Raw genomic sequence first — 12,145 nt, 5'->3', positions numbered from 1 at the left:
TTGCTCTTACTGTTCCTCTTGTTTGAAATGTCCTCGTGCTGTTCTTCACCTTCCCAGGTGACTCAAGTGGTAAAGAATTCACCTGCCAATGCAGGAGACTCAGGAGATGTGGGTTCAATCCCTGGGTCAGGAAGATCCCCCAGAGAAGGAAATGGCAATCCACTCCAGTATTCTTGTCTGGGAAATCCCGTGAGCAGAGGAGCCTGATGGGCTACAGTCCGTGGGTTCACAAAGAGTCAAACTCACTGAACATGCATGTTCAGATTTTATTTTCTCGGGCTCCAAAATCAGTGTGGATGGTGACTGCAGCCATGAAATTAAAAGACATTTGCTCCTTTCCTTGGAAGGAAACCAATAACAAACCTAGACAGTATATTAAAAAGCACATATCACTTTGCTGACAAAGGTCTGTATAGTCAAAGCTTTGGTTTTTCCAGTAGTCATGTACGGATATGAGAGTTGGACCATAAAATAGACTGAGTGCTGAAGAACTGATGCTTTAAAACTGTGGTGCTGGAGAAGACTCTTGAGAGTCCCTTGGACTGACTGCAAGGAGATCAAACCAGTCAATCCTAAAGGAGATCAACCCTGAATATTCATTGGAGGGAATGATGCTGAAGCTGAAGCTCCACTACTTTGGCCACCTGATGTGAAGAACCTGGAAAAGACCCTGATGGGAAAGACTGAAGGCAAAAGGAGAAGGGGGCAGCAGAGGATGAGATAGATAACATCACCAACTCCATGGACATGAATTTGAGCAACCTCTGGGAGATAGTGATGGAGAAGGGAGCCTGGCGTACTGTAGTCCATGGGGTTGCAAAGAGTTCGACACGACTTAGCAACTAAACAACAACAACAACATAACTTTCTTCACTTTTTAATTTAGAAAGCTTCCACAAGTATCCCAATACCCCCATCTTTCTAGGCAAAGGTGAAATGTAACCTTTGTGAAGCTTCCCTTGATTCTTTAAGTTGGATTAACTACTACTTTGGAGAAGGCAATGGCACCCCACTCCAGTACTCTTGCCTGGAAAATCCCATGGATGGAGGAGCCTGGTGGGCTGCATGCAATCCATGGGGTCGCTAAGAGTCGGACACAACTGAGGGACTTCACTTTCACTTTTCACTTTCATGCACTGGAGAAGGAAGTGGCAACCCACTCCAGTGTTCTTCCCTGGAGAATCCCAGGGACGGGGGAGCCTGGTGGGCTGCGGTCTATGGGGTCGCACAGAGTCGGACACAACTGAAGTGACTTAGCAGCAGTAGCAGCAGCAACTACTACCTACATGTTCCCATAATTTTTGTTTATATACTTTTCTAATGGCAGGAGAGAACACAGTTAGCTGAATCACTTTGTATGAAAAATATTCCATGAAATCTACCTTTTCTTTCCAAATATACAACTTTGTGCTAAATCACTTCAGCTGTGTCTGACTCTTTGCTTTCCTATGAACCGTAGCCTGCCAGGCTCCTCTGTCAACCAGATTCTCCAGGCAAGAATACTGGAGTGGGTTGCCATGCCCTCCTTCCAGGGATCTTCCCCACCCAGGGACTGAATCTGCATCTCTTACATCTTCTGCATTGGAAGGTTGGTTCTTTACCACTAGTGCCACCTGGGAAGACCTAGATAACTTTAGAAAGACTATATATGATGAAATAAAGAGACACTGGTCCAGTCAGCCAGGCCAATGGAATCAGTTCAGCAGATCTATGTGGTAACCAATATTGCAGTCAGATTCACATTCTCTCAAGGATGTGAAACATTTATCTTAGTGTCTCCCTAGTGCCTTGTCCATCTAGCAACCAATAAACACTTGCTGAACTGAAAGTTCAGTGAGCTATCTTTCCCTACACTCAAAGTTTTATATTTAAAGCATACCTCTAATGATAGAATTTCAGACACGAGTGGTGACAGGAAACTGCTCATCTAGTCTTAAAATGTGTCTTAAAAGACATAGTTAAAGAAGAGTAATGTTGGAGGTATTACACTTTTTGATTTCAAAATTTATTATAAAATTATAGTAATCAAAACTGGGTGTTACTAGCATAAAGGCAGGTATATAGACCAAAGGAATAGACTAGACAGTCCAGAAATAAGCCCACTTATTATATGTGATCAAACAATCTATGACAAGAATGCCAAGATCGTTTAATGGAGAAAGGACAGGCTCTTCAAAAATGATACTAGGGAAACTAGGTATCTAGGCAAAGGATCTATGCAGAGAAGGTTGACCCTTACTTTCTGGTGGGTTAGTTGCTAAAGTTATGTCCGACTCTTATGACCCCATGGACTACAGCCAGTCAATTTCCTCTGTCCATGGAATTTCCCACGGAGAGGGTAGCAATTTCCTTCTCCAGGAAATCTTCCTGACCCAGGCATCGAACCGGGGTCTCTTGAATTGCAGGCCAACTCTTTATGGATTGAGCCACGAGAGAAGTTCAAATTAACTCTGAATAGATCATAGACCTAAATGTAAGTTCTAAAATTGTATCTCTCCTTTAAAAAAAACAACATAGACAATAGCTTCATGACACTGGATTTGGCTGGCAATCATTTCTTGTATATGACACTAAAAACACAGGCAACAAAAGAAAAAAATAAAGGGGACTGCATCAAACTTAAAAACCTTTGGGCATCTAAGGACACAATCTACATAGTGAAAAGACAACCAATAGAATGGGAGAAACTATTTGCATGTTGCTAATATCCAGAATAAAAAGAACTCCAACAACTCAGCAACAAAAACAATTAAAAAAACTGAGCAACGACTTGAATAGACATTTCTCCAGGAATGATCTACAAATAGTCAACAAGCATATGCTTGATATGAGTAATAATTAGGGAAATGAAAAATAAAATCCTGAGGAGGTATCACCTCACACTCATTAGGGTGGCTACTATCAAAAGAACAGAAAATTACAAGTGTTGGCAAAAGTGTGGAGAAATTGAAACCCCTGTGCACTGTTGTTGGTGATGCAAAATAGTGTTGCTGCTATGGAAAACAGTATGGTAGTTTCTCAAAAAATTAAAAATGAAAATACCATATAATCCAGCAATCCCATCTCTGAGCATATATCAAGAAGAACTGGGAGCAGGATCATGAAGAAATATTTGCACACCCCTGTTTATAGCCACATTATTCACAATAGCCAAGAAGTAGAAGCAAGTGAAGTGTCCACTGATGGATAAACAAAATTGAGTACATGCATATGATAGAATATTATACAGTCTTAAAAGGAAAGAAATTCTGACACATGCTACAACATGGATGAAACTTGAGGACATTATCTTAAGTGAGATAAACTAGTCACAAAAAGATAAATGGAATAACTCCATTTATATAAGTAGTCAAATTCATTGAAATAGAAAGCAGCATGGAGGCTGTGAAGGGCTGAGGGCAGGGAGGAATGAGTAGTTGGTGTTTAATGAGCACAGGGTTTCAGTTTTGCAGGATGAAAACTTTCCAGAATTCGATTGCACAGCAATGTTACTATACTTAACATTACTGAACTATACTTTTAGAGAATGTGAAGTCAAGTGGGCCTTAGGAAGCATCACTAGGAACAAAGCTAGTGGAGGTGATGGAATTCCAGTTGAGCTATTCCAAATCCTGAAAGATGATGCTGTGAAAGTGCTGCACTCAATATGCCAGCAAATTTGGAAAACTCAGCAGTGGCCACAGGACTGGAAAAGGTCAGTTTGCATTCCAATCCCAAAGAAAGGCAATGCCAAAGAATGCTCAAACTACTGCACAATTGCACTCATCTCACACGCTAGTAAAGTAATGCTCAAAATTCTCCAAGCCAGGCTTCAGCAATACATGAACCGTGAACTTCCTGATGTTCAAGCTGGTTTTATAAAAGGCAGAGGAACCAGAGATCAAATTGCCAACATCCGCTGGATCATGGAAAAAGCAAGAGAGTTCCAGAAAAACATCTATTTCTGCTTTATTGACTATGCCAAAGCCTTTGACTGAGTGGATCACAATAAACTGTGGAAAATTCTGAAAGAGATGGGAATACCAGACCACCTGACCTGCCTCTTGAGAAATCTGTATGCAGGTCAGGAAGCAACAGTTAGAACTGGACATAGAACAACAGACTGGTTCCAAATAGGAAAAGGAGTACGTCAAGGCTGTATATTGTCACCCTGCTTATTTAACTTCTATGCAGAGTACATCATGAGAAACGCTGGACTGGAAGAAGCACAAGCTGGAATCAAGATTGCCAGGAGAAATATCAATAACCTCAGATATGCAGATGACACCACCCTTATGGCAGAAAGTGAAGAGGAACTAAAAAGCCTCTTGATGAAAGTGAAAGAGGAGAGTGAAAGAGTTGGCTTAAAGCTCAACGTTCAGAAAACGAAGATCATGGCATCTGGTCCCATCACTTCATGGGAAATAGATGGGGAAACAGTAGAAACAGTGTTCAGACTTTATTTTTCTGGGCTCCAAAGTCACTGCAGATGCTGACTGCAGCCATGAAATTGAAAGATGTTTACTCCTTGGAAGGAAAGTTATGATCAACCTAGATAGCATATTCAAAAGCAGAGACATTACTTTGCCAACAAAGGTTCGTCTAGTCAAGGCTATGGTTTTTCCTGTGGTCATGTATGGATGTGAGAGTTGGACTGTGAAGAAGGCTGAGCGCCGAAGAATTGATGCTTTTGAACTGTGGTGTTGGAGAAGACTCGTGAGAGTCCCTTGGACTGCAAGGAGATCCAACCAGTCCATTCTGAAGGAGATCAGCCCTGGGATTTCTTTGGAAGGAATGATGCTAAAGCTGAAACTCCAGTACTTTGGCCACCTCATGCGAAGAATTGACTCATTGGAAAAGACTCTGATGCTGGGAGGGATTGGGGGCAGGAGGAGAAGGGGACGACAGAGGATGAGATGGCTGGATGGCATCACTGACTCGATGGACGTGAGTCTGAGTGAACTCCGGGAGTTGGTGATGGACAGGGAGGCCTGGTGTGCTGCGATTCATGGGGTCACAAAGAGTCGGATACTACTGAGCAACTGAACTGAACTGAAGGTGCTAAGTTTTGTGTTATATGTTTTTTTCTGCATAAAAAGGAAAAAGTATATATGGCTAATCAGAATCCATTGAAACTCTCAAACCTCTTTTTATTTAGTCTATTTTATAAGTTGCAAATCTGCTAACAGATAGTAAATACAATGTCTGGGTTTAATTTACTCTTTTCATTGTAAAGTCCATCTTGTGAAGGTACCATTAAATAGCTTAGCCCCTACCTTACTTCACTGCACCCAACCCAATCCTATCCCCCCAACACACACCCTAACCAGGAGGGCAGATGGATAACGGGGGCCAGGATCAGTTCAGTTCAGTTCAGTCGCTCAGTCGTGTCCAACTCTTTGCGACCTCATGAACCGCAGCACGCCAGGCCTCCCTGTCCATCACCAACTCCCAGAGTCTACCCAAACTCATGACTCAGAGTAATCACCCAAACTCAGTGATGCCGTCCAACCATCTCATCCTCTCTTGTCCCCTTCTCCTCCTGCCCTTATCTTTCCCAGCATCAGGGTCTTTTCAAATGAGTCATCTCTTCGCATCAGGTGGCCAAAGTATTGGAGTTTCAGCTTCAACATCAGTCCTTCCAATGAATATTCAGCACTGATTTCCTTTAGGTGGTTGGATCTCCTTGCAGTCCAAGGGACTTTCAAAAGTCTTCTCTAACACCACAGTTCAGAAGCATCAATTCTTCGGCGCTCAGCTTTCTTTATAGTCCAACTCTCACACCTATACATGACTACTGGGGAAACCATAGCCTCGACTAGGTGGACCTTGGTTGACAAAGTAATGTCTCTGCTTTTTAATATGCTGTCTATCCAGTAACTGTCTCATGTTAAATTGACTTGAATGTTGTTAATCTAGGGAATCTAAAGCTCACCCATTTGCTGTCTCCAGTCAGCCTCAGATTAACTTTGTGAGATAAAGAAGGAAGGTATAAATAACGAAACTAGAAACACAGAGATCTAAAAATGCATAGGTCCATCCTGTACTTGAGATCATCATCCTGCAACGGTGTAAAAATCCTGCTGATGGTGTAAAACCACATTTACAACTCAGAACTACTAAAAGTTCAAATATTTGTTTTAGTTACAAGTATTTGTTTTGATCAGGAAATGTCTCCAAGACAAGCATTTGTTTCAATAATTGAAACAAAGCAATCATTTATTTTGAAATTTTCACTTAAAAAAAAAAGATGTGTAAGAAATATAGGGGCACAGATCCAATATACATAAACAGAGGATAATTTAAGTGGGCTTACTGGCAGGAAGTGGTTTAAATTGTTTCCAAAGTTTTATTTTGCTGTTTAGCTCAGGGGTCAGCCTGCCCTAGATGTTAACTAGTTGACCACATGTGGAGAGATAAGGGAGCAGGAAGGCTTTCCCCATGTCCATTTCAAGCCAAACAAAACTGCACATAACTAGTGGATTCACCGAATAGACGAAGGCAGTGATGATTCACTTTTTAAAAGATTTTCTATGGGTTTCCTTTATAATGAAAAAGCATGATTCCATTTACAGAAGTTCAATTTCAATCCAATCTACCAAGAAAGTATCTAACTCCAATAAAACAAGGTAAAAAGTGAATTCATTTCAGATCAAATTGAAACAGGTTCTATGAAGATATAGCTTCCCTGGTGGTTCAGCTGGTAAAGAATCTACCTGCAAGGCGGGAAACCTGGGTTCAATAACTTCAAAGAATTTTATGATGTGAAACAATGATAGGTAAAATTACCAACAGTTTACAGACCCATGAGTGAGGAAAAGATGCCAACTCTAATAAGCTACCCACAGCACTTCCAGTTCACTTCCTTGCTTTAGTTGTTACCTGCTTTTCCTCAGCCCTTAGTCATGCCTGGCTTTCTCTGCAGTTTCTACCACGCAACAATTAGATTCCAAACCAAAGCTGAAAAACAAAAGATATATTGGAGATTTTAAAATTAAGACCCTCCCCCCCCCAAAAAAAGAGAAAGCTTCAAAATTCAGTGATATTTGCACCTTTATCTTTGTCATAGGCTATTACAAGGATGGGCTTCCAAGGTGGCTTAGTAGTAAAGAATCTGCCTGCTAATGTAGGAGACAGGGGTTCGATCCCTGGGTCAGGAAGATCCCCTGGAGGAGGGATAGGCTACCCACTCCAGTACTCTTGGGCTTCCCTCACGGCTCAGCTGGTAAAGAATCTACCTGCAATGTGGGAGACCTGGGTTCAATCCCTGGGTTGGGAAGATCCCCTGGAGAAGGGAAAGACTACCCACTCCAGTATTCTGGCCTGGAGAATTCCACGGACTGTATAGTCCATGGGGTCACAAAGAGTCGGACACGACTGAGTGACTTTCACTCACAGACAATCCCTTGGACAGAGGAGCCTGCCGGGCTACAGTCCATTGGGTCACAAAGAGCCAGACACGACTGAAGCAATTGAGCAGGCATGTAGGTTATATATGAAAGTTGTTAGGAGAGTAAATCCTAAGAGTTCTCATCACAGGAAAAAATTTTTATGTTTCTTTCATTTTGTACCTACATGAGATGATGGATGTTCACTAAATTTATTGTGATTATCATTTCATGATGTATGTAAGTCAAGTCATTACGCTGTACATATTAAACTTATACAGTGATGTATGACAACTATATCTCCAGAAAATTGGAAGGTAAAAAAAAGATAGTACAAACTCTCGAATGCTCTTCATCCGGATTCACCAAGTGTTAACGTTTATCATATTTGCTTTACTTATCTCATTCTCTATCTACATATTGAACCACTGAAGAGCAAACAGAGACATCATGACCCATTTATGACCCTAAATATTTCAATGTGTATTTCCTAAGAAGAAGGACATTCTCTTACAAGACCACAATGCTGCTGCTGCCGCCAAGTCGCTTCAGTCGTGTCCGACTCTGTGCGACCCAATGGACTGCAGCCTACCAGGCTCCCCCGTCCCTGGGATTCTCCAGGCAAGAACACTGGAGTGGGTTGCCATTTTCTTCTCCAATGCATGAAAGTGAAAAGTGAAAGTGAAGTCGCTCAGTCGTGTCCAACCCTCAGTGACCCCATGGACTGCAGCCTTCCAGGCTCCTCCATCCATGGGATCCTCCAGGCAAGAGTACTGGAGTGGGGTGCCATCGCCTTCTCCACAAGACCACAATAAAATGATCCAAATCAAGAAACTTAATATGATTACATTAAGTTTCAAAGTAATATGAAACTTAATATAATTACAATTTAAACACAATATGATAATTTAAATTTAAATACAATTAAAAATTACAAATTTTGCTAATTCTCACAGTAGTGTTCTCACTACTATTCTTCCTAATCCATGATCCAGTCCAGGATTATCCTTGCATTTAGTTGTCTTGTTGCTTTAGTCTCTTCTAATCTGGTACAAATTCATAGTCTTTGTCTTTCATGACAGTAATAATTTTTTAGATTATGGGGGAACTTACCTGGTAGTCTGGTGGTTAAGAATCCGCCTGCCAATGCAGAGGACATGGTCGTGATCTTTGGTCCGGGAAGATTCCACATTCCATGATGGGGCAACTACTGAAGCCTCGAGCTTTAGAGTCTGTGTTCTGCAATAAAAGCCAACTCAATGAGAAGCCCTCACACCTCAACTAAAGAGTAGTCCCCGTCCGTCACAACTAGAGAAATCCCGTGAGCAGCAACAAAGACCCAGCACAGCCAAAAATAAAAATAAATAAATAAAAATTTTAAAAAATTATGGGGTAGTTACCTAGATTTGTCTACCTCAAATACAGGTTATGCATTTTTGGTAGGAATACCACATTATGCTATGTCCTTTTCAAGCTATCATATCAGGAGCTACATGATGTCAATTCCACTCATAACTCGTGAAGTTAATTTTGATCATTTGGTTATGGTGGTGTCCACCAAATCTCTCTATTGCAAACTTTTTTTTATCTTGTAATTGATAATTAATTTGTGGGGGTTATTTTGAATCTATGTAAATATTATTTTCCAGATCACACTCTTACTTTCTCATTTTAGCATCTTTTGATGATTCTTGCCTAAATCAATTTTTTATGGAGATATAATTCACATACTATAAAGTTCACTATTTTAAAAAATATTTATTTTTTCCTTTATTTGGCTGGGTTGTTAGAACACAAGCTCTTTCACTGTGGCCCTGGGCTTTAGTTGTGGCACGCAGCTTCAGTTGTGGCACGCAGCTTCAGAGTGCACAAGCTCCATAATTGCCACACACAGGCTGAGTTGCCCAAGCGTGTAGGATCTTAGTTCTCTGACCAGGGATGGAACCCGAATCGTCTGCATTGGAAGGTGGATTCTTAACCACTTGTCCACCAAGGAAGTCCCAAAATTCACTATTTTAAAGTGTAGGATTCAGAGGTGTACCCATCACCATTGTCTAATTCCATAACATTTTCATTGCCCCAGAAAAAAACCCTATACCCCTTAGCAGTCGTTCCCCTTTCCTCTGCTGTTTTCAGCCTCTCAGAACCAGTAATCTACTTTCTGTCTTTATTGTTTTGGCTATTTCAGGCATCTCATATCAATGGATTCATACAATATGTGGTCCTTTGGGTCTTGCTTCTTTAATTGAAAACATTTTTAAGGCTCATTCATATGGCAGTTTTAATCAATCCTACATTCCTTTTTGCCTAAATCAATCATTAGTATGGTTCTTGAAAAATGATGATATTTTACATTGTTTCATCTACACTTACTACTGTTGTTGTTCAGTCGATCAGTCATGTCCAACTCTTTGCGACCCAATGGACTGAAGCACACTAGGCTTCCCTGTCCTTCACTAACTCCCTGAGTTTGCTCAAATTCATGTTCACTAAGTCCATGATGCCATCCAACCATCTTGTCCTCTGTCTCCTCCTTCTCCTCCTGCCTTCAATCTTTCCCAGCATCAGGGTCTTTTCTAATGAGTCAGGTCTTCACATCAGGTGGCCAAAGTATTGGAACTTCAGCTTCAGCATCAGTCCTTCCACTGAATATCTGGGGTTGATTTCCTTTATAATTGACTGGTTTGATTCCTTGCAGTGCAAGGGACTCTCAAGAGTCTTCTCCAACATCACAGTTCAAAAGCATCAATTCTTCAGCACTCAGCCTTCTTTATGGTCCAACTCTCACATCCCTACAAGACTACCACAAAAACTACAGCTTTGACTATACGGACCTTTGTCAGCAAAGTCTGACTCTGCTTTTTAACACACTATCTAGTTTTGTCACACCTATTCTTCCAAGGTGAAGATGATGCTGTGAAAATGCTGCACTCAATATGCCAGCAAATTTGGAAAACTCAGCAGTGGCCACAGGACTGGAAAAGGTCAGTTTGCATTCCAATCCCAAAGAAAGGCAATGCCAAAGAATGTTCAAACTACCGCACAATTGCACTCATCTCACATGCTAGTAATGCTCAAAAATCTCCAAGCCAGGCTTCAGCAATACATAAACTGTGAACTTCCTGATGTTCAGGCTGGTTTTAGAAAAGGCAGAGGAACCAGAGATCAAATTGCCAACATCCGCTGGATCATGGAAAAAGCAAGAGAGTTCCAGAAAAACATCTATTTCTACTTTATTGACTATGCCAAAGCCTTTGACTGTGTGGATCACAATAAACTGTGGAAAATTCTGAAAGAGATGGGAATACCAGACCACCTGACCTGCCTCTTGAGAAATCTGTATGCAGGTCAGGAAGCAACAGTTAGAACTGGACATAGAACAACAGACTGGTTCCAAATAGGAAAAGGAGTACGTCAAGGCTGTATATTGTCACCCTGCTTATTTAACTTCTATGCAGAGTACGTCATGAGAAACGCTGGGCTGGAAGAAATACAAGCTGGAATCAAGATTGCCAGGAGAAATATCAATAACCTCAGATATGCAGATGACACCACCCTTATGGCAGAAAGTCTTCACTTTAGAGGAACTAAAAAGCCTCTTGATGAAAGTGAAAGTGGAGAGTGAAAAAGTTGGCTTAAAACTCAACATTCAGAAAACTAAGATCATGACATCCGGTCCCATCACTTCATGGGAAATAGATGGGGAAACAGTGGAAACAGTGTCAGACTTTATTTTTCTGGGCTCCAAAATCACTGCAGATGGTGACTGCAGCCATGAAATTAAAAGATGCTTACTCCTTGGAAAGAAAGTTATGACCAACCTAGATAGCATATTCAAAAGCAGAGACATTACTTTGCCAACAAAGGTCCGTCAAGGCTATGGTTTTTCCTGTGGTCATGTATGGATGTGAGAGTTGGACTGTGAAGAAGGCTGAGCGCCGAAGAATTGAGGATTTTGAACTGTGGTGTTGGAGAAGACTCTTGAGAGTCCCTTGGACTGCAAGGAGATCCAACCAGTCCATTCTGAAGGAGTCCCTGGGATTTCTTTGGAAGGAATGATGCTAAAGCTGAAACTCCAGTACTTTGGCCACCTCATGTGAAGAGTTGACTCACTGGAAAAGACTGATGCTGGGAGGGATTGGGGGCAGGAGGAGAAGGGGACGACAGAGGATGAGATGGCTGGATGGCATCACTGACTCGATGGACGTGAGTCTGAGTGAACTCCGGGAGTTGGTGATGGACATGGAGGCCTGGCGTGCTGCGATTCATGGGGTCACAAAGAGTCAGACACGACTGAGCAACTGAACTGAACTGATTCTTCCAAGGAGCAAGTGTCTTTTAATTTCATGGTTGCAGTCACTGCCCTCAGTGATTTTGGAGCCCAAGAAAATAAAGTCTGTCACTGTTTCCATTGTCTCCCCATGTATTTGCCATGAAGTGATGGGACCAGGTGCCATGATCTTACTTTACTTACTAGTTAACATTATTTTTATCTCCCTTTATCAGGGAAGCACTTTAGGAAAAATTGCACTGTGAAGTCAATTTCAGACACGGTTCCTCTGCCCTCAAGTCGTTTCCAATTTTAGATGAAAGGTCTTACAGTGACCACCTTTCCAGGAGTTTACGTGATCCTCTCTCCTTCTCACTTGAACTAGCATCAAAGTGTCTCTCTCTGCCTGTCACCCCAAAGGCTCCTCCCCCTCCTCCAGGTGCCCCTCCCGGCAGCTCAAGAGAAGGAAGTGACGCACCGGAAGTGTCCCTGTTCCACTTGCAGAGGG

This window comes from Bos mutus, chromosome 16 (assembly GCF_027580195.1).
Source record: "Bos mutus isolate GX-2022 chromosome 16, NWIPB_WYAK_1.1, whole genome shotgun sequence".
Classification (NCBI taxonomy): Eukaryota; Metazoa; Chordata; class Mammalia; order Artiodactyla; family Bovidae; genus Bos; species Bos mutus.
Note: the sequence above shows the minus strand (reverse complement) of the source record.